This window comes from Nannobrachium achirus (genome assembly GCF_963921795.1).
Source record: "Nannobrachium achirus genome assembly, chromosome: 13".
NCBI classification, from domain to species: domain Eukaryota; kingdom Metazoa; phylum Chordata; class Actinopteri; order Myctophiformes; family Myctophidae; genus Nannobrachium; species Nannobrachium achirus.
The window spans coordinates 9,973,376-9,986,123 of record NC_137833.1 but is presented as its reverse complement, the minus strand read 5'-3'; positions in this window follow the sequence as shown (position 1 = coordinate 9,986,123).

The following is a 12,748-nucleotide window of genomic DNA, read 5'->3' as shown; positions in this document are numbered from 1 at the left end:
TAGAGAACAAGCCCCGACCGCCATGTTCTCGTGTTTACATGGGTTCGGGCAGAGCAACTTATTTACCCCCCTACAACTACACCAACATTCAGATTTCACAAAGAAAGTGCTTAATAATGTCTCACACCTGTCTAAATACGATACATCATTCTATAATTACCTGTATCCTCCGTGTTCTTCGATAAGAAGCCTTTTTATCCAATCGCTGTCTGTTTATCTGAATGGGGTTGGTGCGCATGGGGAACTTCAGGAAATACATGGGAAACAGAAAGTGAAAGTGAGTGTAAAGAACACCAAAAAGACCCACCTCATTTAGACAGAAGTTGTAGAAGAGAAGCTGTAAAGATAGAAGGGGGGGGGGGGGGGGGTCCATCTCAGCTCTATTTTATTAAACATGCTTGGTTTAAGTCTTACAGCAACATGTACATTGAGGTTTATACACTTTTCACCACCCACGCAAGCCAGATTTAGCCAAAAATTTACTGAAACAGAAAGCTCTGCAACAGTATCCACCTCTCTCAACACACAAGTGCAGAACATACAGTAGGGACAGTCCATGTCAGTTAATTATCCATGCATATCCAGAGATATATATTAAAACTAGACATAGCGTTTGCAACAAAACATACTAATGCTCAGGGGATGAAGAGAAAGCAAGAAAAAGCAGTAAGAACATTATTTACTTTTGTTTACATTCTTGATCCATTGTAACACACTTCATATCATCATATTGTTCTTAATAATACCACTCTTTTGATTTTGTCCGTCTTTAGTCCTGAGTCAGGGCATCCCCCACATCTTTGCTATCACTCTGTTTGAGGATCACATCTACTGGACAGAGTGGGAGACCAAATCCATCTACAGAGCCAACAAGACTCAGGGTACCAACAAGACCCGGCTCATCAGCACCCTGGGCAGACTAATGGACATCCACGTCTACCACCCCTATAGGCAGCCCGAGGGTCTGTACCAACTATTGTATGAAACACGCTGGCCAGAGAGTGACACGCACATATGCACGCACACGCACGCACGCACGCACGCACGCACGCACGCGCGCGCGCGCGCACGCGCGCACGCACACGCACACGCACACGCACACGCACACGCACACGCACACACACACACACACACACACACACTTTTTGTTAAATAACAGAAGTAGTAAACTGAGACTCCGGGTAAACTCAGTAGTGCTTTCGAGGCCGGACGTGACCAGACGCCATGTGGCCAATATATTTCCCACATGCACGCGCACAGACAGCACGGAATGTGCTAGAAAGTGTCCCCATAGATTTGAGTGACGACGCGCCATATAGCCTATAATGAAATGGCTATATTTGCATAACAAGTTTACCAGGTTTACCAGTGAGTGGTCTGCAGCGCATCCCCCCTAGATTCACAAGCCCAAGTACCCTATTCATATGAATACTTTAACACCCACTGTAGGTGACTGCGTGCATATCATGGCTCCATTATGTGGTATGTAGGCTACTGTTTGAGATTCGTTCAAAGCTAACTTTATATCTCTACTAGCAGCGCTGTATTTTCTAATTGAATTAAATGAAACTAGAAAATAAAATCTTAAGTAACAATGCAAATGTAATTAAGACTAGAAATCATCGTTTTTGTTTTCCCACCACTAGATCTGGTTTCTAAATAGCCTCTAGAGGCGCGTGCATGCGCGTGCACGTGACGTCAATAAATGACGCCCTGATACATTTTTGTATTGTGCATATGTAACCTGCCGATGCTGTGGGTTCTTGTATTTTTATGGTAGTTTTAAAGTGAAAAAAGTAAGTGGATCACTTTACCCCCTTGATTTCTCTGGTCTGTCTCAGTTTACACCGGTGCTGGGGTAAAGTGAGACACACAAGACCACTTTTTTTTTTTTAAACAATCCTATTTTTTTCACTGGCCTTTGTCTTGAATACATTCTCATAACTTCTATTGTTAGGAAACATCCCAAATTACTAGGAAATGTGTAAACTTTCGCCTAGAGGGGAGCAAATGTAAAAAGTGTCTCAGTTTACCCCACTCTCTCTCCTACAGACTGTCAACAGTTTAATCCCTACTCTCTTCGATTATACCTCAACGAGCCAAAGAAACTTTTATAATGTTTTATTATGTTTTTTTCTTTTGCCCCTTACTGCATAACTGCTGTATTTTGTATTATTTTGTATTTGATTTTTTTTGGACAATGCTAGAGGGTCATGTAAAACAGACAAAATCTGGTGCATCATATTCATTTAATGCATGCATGTTTTCTCCACCCTGCAGTGTCTGGTCATCCATGTCAGACCAACAATGGAGGCTGCAGTCAGCTGTGTCTGCTCTCACCTGGAGGAGGCTACAAGTGTTCCTGTCCCACCGACTCCTACTGGTCAACTGACAACAAGCAGTGCATGTCCAACTGCACTGCCAGCCAGGTGATTCACCTATCATTGACTTGTTTTAGTCTGCATGACTTTATGTAGCCTACCGTGTCTGGTTTTGATCCATGACTGATTGTAAAGATAAGCCTGTGTCGCTCCCATCAGTTTGCCTGTAAGAACTTCAAATGCATTCCGCTCTCGTTGAAATGTGACATGAAAGATGACTGTGGGGACCTATCGGACGAACTCGCAGCAGTCTGTCGTGAGTAGAGACATTTTTTTTTTATTATTATTATTTTTTAGTTTTGTCTAGGGCTGTCAAATGTTTAATTAATCAGAATTAACCACGATTCGAACCATGTCTAAAATATGCATCACCTGACTACTAATAATCTCCCCTTCACCCCCATCCAATCACTGACACTGAGTTATCTTCAGGAGGAAAGTTTGGTTACTTATCTAGGCTGCTTACTATATCAGAATATGACTGGTGTGGTGAGACGATGGCTCTATCAGTTATTGGCAAGATCCATGCAAGGACTAAGTTCCTAGCTAGGGTTGCCACATTTTTTTAGACAAGCCCACCATGGGGACACACATTAGTTCAATGCCATTTCGATTACACCTTCAATTACAACAGCTTCAACACAAGAGCTAGTATAGCTGATCTTAAAAAACCTGACCTAACAAGCAAGGTTGGTAGATCATCTTTCCAATACACAGGGATGGAGGAATGGAAGGGAACAAAATACCTAATGAAATTAAATTTGCCCATGCAGTCTTTAAATGTTTTTAAAAATGTTGCGGAAAAATTGGCTGATGAGCAAGCTAGAATAGAGCAGGGTGGGCCTAAAATGATCTTGTTGGTATGGCTGCTATTGGGTGTTTTAAATGTAATGTTGTATTTATTTATTTATTATATTTATTTGTCTCATTTTGTTTTTATCGAATGTTTTAGTATAGTAATTTTAGTATAGTAATTTTAGAATAACATGATATTAGTTAGTTACCATTTGTTGTTTTGGATCGCAATGGAATTAAGTCTTCTGACTTTTTGTGCTGTCCTGATAATTCTGTACTGAATTTAATCAATCAATCAATCAATCACACCCCCGACCACTACAGCGGCCACCACTGAGACCCCAGCTCCATCTACTCCGACCTCTACCTCCACCATGCCCCACACAACCCTTCACGCTCAAGAGTCATCCTCACCCATATCAAAAGGTAAGATGACAACTACACAGAGGTAGCACCTAAACCAAACCTAAACCAAACCTTAACCCTATTAAACCTCAGTAAAACTACGGGTGAATATCTAACCTGCCGTGATGCTCTGTCCTGCCGCGGGTGAATATCTAACCCTCCGCGATGTTCCGGTCCGCCGCGGGTGCCGCGGGACGGGGCCACGAAAATAACTCGGCCTTGCTAGAATTAACACTGAGTGTGCGTGAGTGCTCAGTGCTTGCACGCGTGACTGAAACTATGATGACACATATTCGCCAATTACCTTTTCAGACGGACGAAAACTAAATAAGAATTAAGCTATGATGACTAAAACAAAGACTAAATACTGTGACAATTTCGCCACCAAATAAAAACTAGACTAAAATGTTATAGGGAGGGACTAGTGGAGAAGAAATCCAGTAAAAGACAAGTAATTTTATGTTTGGTTGCGCTTGGGTTTTTGAGCTCTGAAAATATAACCAAGTGTAAAATCTGACATCTGACAATCTGAATATGACACCAACAAGGCCCGCCAAAATACATTTTTATCAAAAAAAAATCAACTGTAGATTTAGTTTATTAATATTTTATGATAACACAAGACTAAAACCTTTCAGATGATTAAAACTTTTTTTGTGGTCGCTCCATCATTTTTCAGTTTTATTCAATAAACAAGATAATGAGGTTAATAATTGTTTCTTTGGGATAAACATGACACGAAAATCATATATGACTCATATTAAAGTGACTCATATCGCTAAGTAATGGAGCACAGGCTTAACCGCGATTGGCTGCAAACAGAATAATAAGTGCAATACTATTAGCCCAGTAGTAGCCACATTTGTGTAATTTCCGGCAGACCTGGTCATATTTACGACTTCAGTTCCACATAAAATAAAATAACATAAAAATGTGTTTCATATTCACATCGTTGATTTAAGCTATGACATTGAAGTGAAGTGAAGCCTGGTGTTATTGGATTGCTACTGTGGCTTAAACACATTTTAGATTCAATGTTGACACGGTAATCTTCCTACAGGTATGATTCTATATATTTTTCTGGTTATTGTGCTTTAAAGGTGGATGAGGCTTCTCTGAACACATGTAGCTTATTCGTGCTTTAAAGGTGCTTTAAAGGTGGATGAGGCTTCTCTGAACACATTTAGCTTATTCGTGCTTCATTTGGCATGGCATCTAAGGCCACATTCAGATATTAGAGGCACAAGCCTCTAGCTTGCCCTTGGGGGGTGAGGGGGGAGGGCAGCGCCCAATTAATTTAATTCATAGTTCAGGATAAAAAAGACGGCCGGTGTTGAGCCAAGCCCGAACTAGTTCGGGATATATACTGTATATACAATATATACTGTATATACAGTAACCTTATTAATCATCTACTGCTTATGACTAGTTTGACGAGTTATATTTATGGGTCCACTCTGCCCATTGATGATGGCTGATGGCCGCGGTTTGTTTACATTAGATGTTGACATCATCGCGCCGCCAAAATCCTCCATTTAATCCAAAGCATTTTACATAACGGTGGCCAACAAAATCCGGGTCATAGTCATGTGACACACGAATGTGATGACGTGCACATGTGTGCATAACCAACCCATTCTCACTCCCTTTGCTTCACCCTCCCGACGCCGTGTCTTTCTTTCCTTTGCTTCACCCCTGTGAAGTTTTGGGAGTGACTATTGCGTCTAGGGTGCGACGGAGACAGAGAGTTTTTGGACGAGACAGAGTCTTAGTACGCATGCGCCGACATGTGTTTACTGGAATAATTTTCACTGACGGCCGTCACGGGGAATCGAACCCCGGTCCCTGGATTTGTATCTCCACGCTCTACCGACTGAGCTAACCAGAGTGACTGGGAAGTTCCTTTTTTTTTGTGCTTTTATCTTTGACAAAACGTGGAATGATAACGTAGTCCCTTCTTTGAGCCACATTCGGAGGCGGAAGCAGTCCCCTGGTCAAGATTTACTATTCTGTCCATAACGGCACGTAATTCGGTAACGCGGCTGAGTCGGCTCATGCGCCGTTCCCACCGCTCGTCGTGGCAACTCGGCTCGCTATCGCTCGCCTCGGTGGCGACTCACGGGGGTCATCGGCGCCTGAGACGGCGCGGCTCCGTCGTTTATAGTGGCGTGAACGGTAGCGACGGGTGGCTGGTAAACCAAGAAGCCTTCAGAGCGGTATCGAATCCCGCATCAGGAACTACTTTGTTTTCTTTCTTCTTAGACCACCCAATGCGTCTAACCCTTGAGACATTAGGCAATCCGTCCGCGTCTATGGTGAGAAGCATTCGGTATTTAAGATCGCGTCAGTTGTATGACGCAATAGGGGTGAGAACCTGTTGGCATAACACAGCGCAGGTCTATGGAGAAAATTGATGGCACTGTACCACGGTGGGGTTCCTGCGCCATCGTGTGGCTACTGAAGCCTCTATCAGAGTCCAAGGTGAAGAGCTATCCACCACAAATTTTAGGTGGAAAGCTTTCCACCTAAAGTGAGAAAATAAGTGGAGGCCATCATAGTCAGTCACGGTGAAGTCCTAACACTGTGACTGACTGGTCTAGATCTACCAATCAGTGAACGGGGTGAAGAGCCTATCTGTCTGATAGTAAAAACAGAGAGATGTGTCGGGACTCGCGGTGGAAAGCTCTTCACCGCGAGGAATGATGTAACGTTGTAGTTTTATGACTCAAAAAGACTACACCGCGGTGGATAGCGCTTCACCGCGGTACCGACTCTGATAGGGGCTTAACACCTCTCATTGCTTTGCAGGGACTGCGTCCATGGCACCGACTGTAGTGGAACCACGTGTAGAGGAACAACAGACTCATCCACACTTAGTGGCAGGGATTGTAGGGCCTGTTGTTGTGATTCTACTGACTGTCCTTCTGGCTCTGATGTGGCGACACAGATTCAGATCATCTAATGGTGAGTAGTACTGCTAGATGGATTAGCTATGTCTAGTCTACAGCCACTGAGCAGCCATGAAACACACTGAGTATCATGGCACAGCGAAAAAAAGTTTAAAGATTTACTCTATGTGCAATCAATCTCCACCCATTCATTATCCATAGAGAACTATTGTTTTATCTGTGAGAAAGCTCACTCGTTCTAGAAATACGTCTAGAAATACGTTCCCACTTGCGACTAACCAATCAGGGTGCCTCTCGTTTGGACTGGTTAGACCTGTCTGTCAATCATTTTAGCCGCGGGTCGGCCGGTTCATGCACCAATGAGCTGCCAACGACAGAGCTTGTGGCTGATTCCCCACCAGGGTGTTCGACAGACCCCCTGACCTCAGCTCACCTCCGCAGCTCCAGCAATAGAAACTTTGGACATCGACCATTCTCATTCAATGTTCCTAACCTCCTCTGTTACCTTGCACACTTATGACCCTCTTTATGTTTGTTATGGTCAGTCCATGACAAGCACAGATGTACAATGTATGCAGACCTGCCAACCTGCACACATTTTGCATACACTGCATGGCCAGTCTTGAACCAATCATTAAACCCCAGCTGCATCCATATTGTGCATAAACCATTGATAGAAAATGGCATTTGTACAAGCTCACAATGTGTCACGTTGCAATGCATTGTGAGCTTGTAGATCAGCTATTTGCAGCTAATATACAGTAATATTGAATTTAAACATAAAAGTCACTATAGAGCACTGAGTTAATCCAGCCAACCAAGTAAGTGGTCAAGTGTTCACCCTAATGGCAGGTCCTTCTGACAAGTACAACTGGTTATAATGCCAATCTAAATTAATGTATAATTTCAAATTTATAGCAGATCTCCATTTATTAAACATGAATGTCCAACATGGAAGTTCAGTCTGTCAGTGGGTTTTTTGTTTTTACTCAAGAACCATTCGGTTTAACTACCGTCAGCTAATGTGCCACTGAAATAAACAAAATAATAATAGAAAATTTGACCACATTAATGCTTATTTTTCTTTTAGGTGACACAATCGACTATAGAGGCCTCCTCCACACTTATGATGAAAACGGTACAGTGTATACCTTTTTAAATCATTTTCCAATACAATGATTTCATTCTCATTTAATTTAGTTTTACTGTTCCACAACACTCCGGTAGGCTGCAATCTATTTTATGTTTACCAAACGTCCTCGCAGGTGGGTTTTAATGGTCTGTAGCTACCCCCACTCAGCACAGTAGCAGTTGAGAAAATCAGACAGCCCGTTCTGAGACCTGCTTATAAACTGAGAAAGACACAATGGTCAGAAATATGACTTTGTGAGCATAGAACGTGCTGGTGGGACACCAAAAAAATACATACAAATAGGAAAAATGTAAATTCATGGTGTAGTCCCTTTAACCTTGCGAGCTGCACTAAGTGACGGCCAGTTGCCCATGTATGGTCTAGCAATGAGTACTATCAGCATATAGAGCTATTTAAACCTTATTTTAAGAAAATAAAAAAACGTTCCCTACCAAGGACAACTTTGTTTTTTATACAATAAGGGTTCATATTTTAATATGTAATTAGAGAAAAGAAAAGATGAGTGTTCAAATGTTTTCATTTACTACTTTCTATCATTTTAGCGATTTTAGCAACTTTGATTTCAGTGGGTGTGGGCATGCGTACAAGTGGCTAAACATATATGTTTAGACACAATAAGCAGACGATTTCTTTATTACTATATACATTAACATTACTAGTCACATCTGTCCACGAAAGTTTGTGGTGCATCTTGGGAATGGGCTTAGTGTGTTTAAAAAGGACATTTTAGCCACTTGTACGCATGCCTCCACCCACTGAAATCAAAATCGTTAAAATCGCAAAAACAAATGGCACTCAAAAACATTTTAACACTCATCTTTTCTTTTCTCTAATTACAATCTAAATTATGTTGTAAAAGAAGTTGTCCTTTAAGTGAGTACAGTAGAAAGATGTCAGATGTTAAATGACTGAGTATCCTGTCTTAAATGTATACTTTGTTTCAGCCCTTTAGATAGAGAGGTGAAGTACAACCCAAGCCAACAAGTGGATCAAGTCAAATGAATCTTCACCAACAAATGCTCAGGTGGCACAGTGGTAAAGTGCCTGCCCACCACCGTGGAGGATGTGGGTTTGAATCCAGCGCCGTGCATCCGGCTTTGACAAGCGAACACAATTGGGTTTTCGGGGGGGAGAGAATTTGGGCGGGGAGGGGGATAATTGTCACTGTATGTACAATTTAGGCATTTTAGCAGCACTCTTAATCCAGAGCGACTTACAATAAGCAAGGTAATACATCAATACATCAACGTCAATACATCAAATGCATAGAAATAGTAGTCTTAAAAAGAAACTAGTTAGACCAAGCACCTATTCAGTAGAAACTTTATTAAAAAAAAAAAGCATATGTGTGCACATATCGATGGCCAAAATGCAAAACCTCTTATCTGAAAAATGTACTTTGTTGGCAAAATGAAAAAGAAAATGCGTGTTCAAAACCTCCTATCTACTATTTCTCGGTAGAAACCTCCTATCCGCATGTTCTAGTCGACAACATGCAGATAGGAGGTTTTTACTTAGAAATAGTTAGGCTATTTCTTTGTTAAATAACACTTTTTACATCACTTCATTATGCTCCTTTTGAGATCAAGACATTCTACAGGTCTGTTAAAAATGTCATCACCTGACACCTATCATTAGCAATCAACAAGGCAATGCAGAATCTTGCAGATAGGAGGTTTTGAGCTTCAACATTTTGCCGCTTACTGAAACTGAACAAAATCGGGGTTCTATTCACATGATTTTTTTTTACAAAATGAGGGGCAGAACAATTTGGCAGACAGCCTGTCCATGTGAAGCATAGCCTGTTGTCCTTATTTCAAGTGAAATCATGAAATTTGCAGATAGGAGGTTTTGCATTTTGGCCATCGATATGCACACACAAACACACACACTAACTATATAACTACGCTAGTTTTAATAAGGAATCAGGATTAATTAATAGTAATATAAGTTGTTCCCCAATATGTTTAAGAGCAGACCATTTATTTTCCTTTCATGCGTAAATATTTTTCAAAATGTGCAAAGTAAATAAATTGTTATTTTGTTCATAAAATGTGGTCATAATCCTTGTATGAATGATCCTTGTATGAATGATCTTTGAACAAGCGGTGATTGACTCCAGCCTGTCAGCAGTGGCTAAGGAAGTACAGTTGCTGCTTAAAACTAAAAGTTACCAATTCAATCCCGGGCTCCCCCAGAGTTAGTGTCGAAGTGTCCTTGAGCAAGTCACTGAACCTTAAAGGGGAACACACACCGGCTGCGGCCAGGCTGCGGACAACGGCTGGAAATAGAACAGTGGAGTATCGGAATGGCGGGCGAGGCAAGAACTTACGCCTGTGCACGTATGACGCCGCCTGTGTGGGTAGGTTCATTGAAAACAGTGTGTGTGAATGTACAGTACATTGTAAAGTGCCTTGGATAAAGGCACTACATCAATGCATGCACTTCTTTTTTTTTTAACAATATGTTTATTTTGTTTTTAAAGACATACAAGACTACATATACAACACAACAAAAAACCACATTCAAAGTTCAGACAAAACAAAAAGCAAACAAAACACCCCCCAAAAAAAACACAAAAAACAAAACACCCGACACCAACAATGCACCCTTATCCCGCCATTTGCAAATACCTTCGTACTCTCATATGCCTCTGTCTCCATAGACTTCCATGTAATTCATAGTGCACTGATAATGTCATGTCCATGCCTAGATAATGCAAAACAAATAATCATTCACCTGACGAGACACCAGCGTATCCATGGAGACATGTCGGAAAGGAGACATGTCGGAGTGAAGAGATGCACCCGGGCCGGACGCATTTTCATAATTAATTGTCGGACGTCGATTCGGGTCGGACATAATCGTTGATATAGCCTCTGCCTACCTATGACATGCATCATGCACTCTCTCTGACAACTCCGCACTTCGTGTGTGCTCTGTGCTGCTCGCGCTAAACACTGCTGCAGCAACGGAGACATAACTGAGCATGGAGAAAAGTCCCACGCTGAGGTAAACGCATTGTTGTGGTTCGATTGGAAGTGGCGTGCTGCTGAATGGAACTCCTAGCTTGTGTTTCCACTACTGTCCCTTGGCATTGGATGTTTATTTATCGGCGTTGTTGTGTGCAGTCGCAGTGCACTGTGCCAGCCTCGTCCGTCCGTCCGTTCAACACACATCACATCTCAAGTAAATCCTGCCTTTTTTATTATTCTTCATCGTGGCGTGTTCCGTGACAAAAGTGGCTGATCTACAAGCTCACAACGCCTCGCATCCACGACACGTTGTGAGCTTGTAGATCTGCTATTTTCCAGGCGCCGAAACTTGCATGCAGAATGAATGTGTGTGTGCAGCGAGAGCGAGTCACTGTGTCAGACGTCCAGCGCAGCGCAGGCTAGCGCACGTTATTATTTTTATTATTTAATAACCAATGTAGCCTACTATTGAAACACTTTCACAAGCAACAGAGTGGCTTAATATTCACATTAAGGGTAACAAGCAGGCACGCTGCGCCTGCATGCACTGCACATTATTAGAACAAGTTTGCTGCTAGCGAGTGTAAATCAGTGGCTTCCTCAAAGAAAAAGAAACAAGGCGAAAAAGAGTTGGAAACATAAGGTTCGGGCCTCGGCGCGGGTCGGACGCATATTAATGATTAATGCTCTGACGTCGATTCGGGTCGGACAAAAAACTGTCGGACACGGGTTCGGAACGGACAGAAAAAATGGGCCCGATCCCAGCTCTAGTATCCACACATGAGAAAAACCTTTCGACTGTAAATATTGTGACAAGAGTTTCCGTCACTCAACGGACCTGAAGAATCACCATCGTATCCACACTGGAGAAAAACCTTACCATTGTAAATATTGTGAGTTTCAGACAGTTAGGCAGCCTGAAGACACACCAGCTTGTCCACACAAGGGAAGACTCTTCACAAAGTTAACAGTGTGACGAGAGTTTCCACTCATTTAAGTGCTTTGAAAAGAATGCATTCACACCAAGGGAGGAATAATTCAACAGCTGCATGTTGGATAGACAAGAATATTATTTAGATTCATACTGTTCCTGTGAACAGAGGCCGTCTTTTGGAGACATTTGCCTGATCCTTTGTTTTCTTATTATACAACCTTACAAAAATGTGAGGTGTTTTGATAAACTTTATGTCTATCACTCACCCCATGGAGACTTGAATCTTTGTTTTTGTCGCATTCCTAAGCCAATAATTTGATGACCAGCAGTGGTTCCCTATGGAGACACAAAGAGCTTGCTTCGTTCCCTATGGAGACACAAAGAGCCTGCTTTGTTCCCTATGGAGACACAAAGAGCTTGCTTTGTTCCCTATGGAGACACAAAGAGCTTGCTTTGTTCCATATGGAGACACAAAGAGCCTACTGTGTTCCATATGGAGACACAAAGAACCTGCTTTGTTCCCTATGGAGACACAAAGAGCCTGTTTTGTTCCCTATGGAGACACAAAGAGCCTGATTTGTTCCCTATGGAGACACAAAGAGCCTGCTTATGGAGACACAAAGCGCCTGCTTTGTTCCCTATGGAGACACAAAGAGCCTGCTTTGTTCCCTATGGAGACACAAAGAGTCTCCTCAAATTGTACGCTTGAAGTTATTATCATGAAAAAACTCAAAAAGTTACGATTATGGAGATAAGAGGTTTCTGCCCGGCAGCGACATTATGCTGGTTCAGCTGCACGTATCAATCCACAAAGCTGATGAGTCAGCTCAGTCGGTTTTCACATGTTTGTAGCTTTCTTTTTGTAGAAAATCGCTGATCTACAAGCTCAAAACACGTCACATCCTGATGTGTTTTGAGCTTGTAGATCGTCAGTTTTCATTATTATTATTATTACCCTTATTAAAAAACAATATGGACTTCCCTTTTTATTCTTTAGATTTTCTTATTTAAATATTAATAAAACAATAGTAGGAAACAATATGCATGTACTGGTCACACCTCAGGATATAGGAAAAATAAAATAGGAATATAGTCCGTTAGTTATCAACTCTCTTAGGCAAGCACCACCTGAATATGATTTTTATTGGCCTACTTCCCGGGGAGAGGAAAACAAATGACAGAAAGAATACTTATTT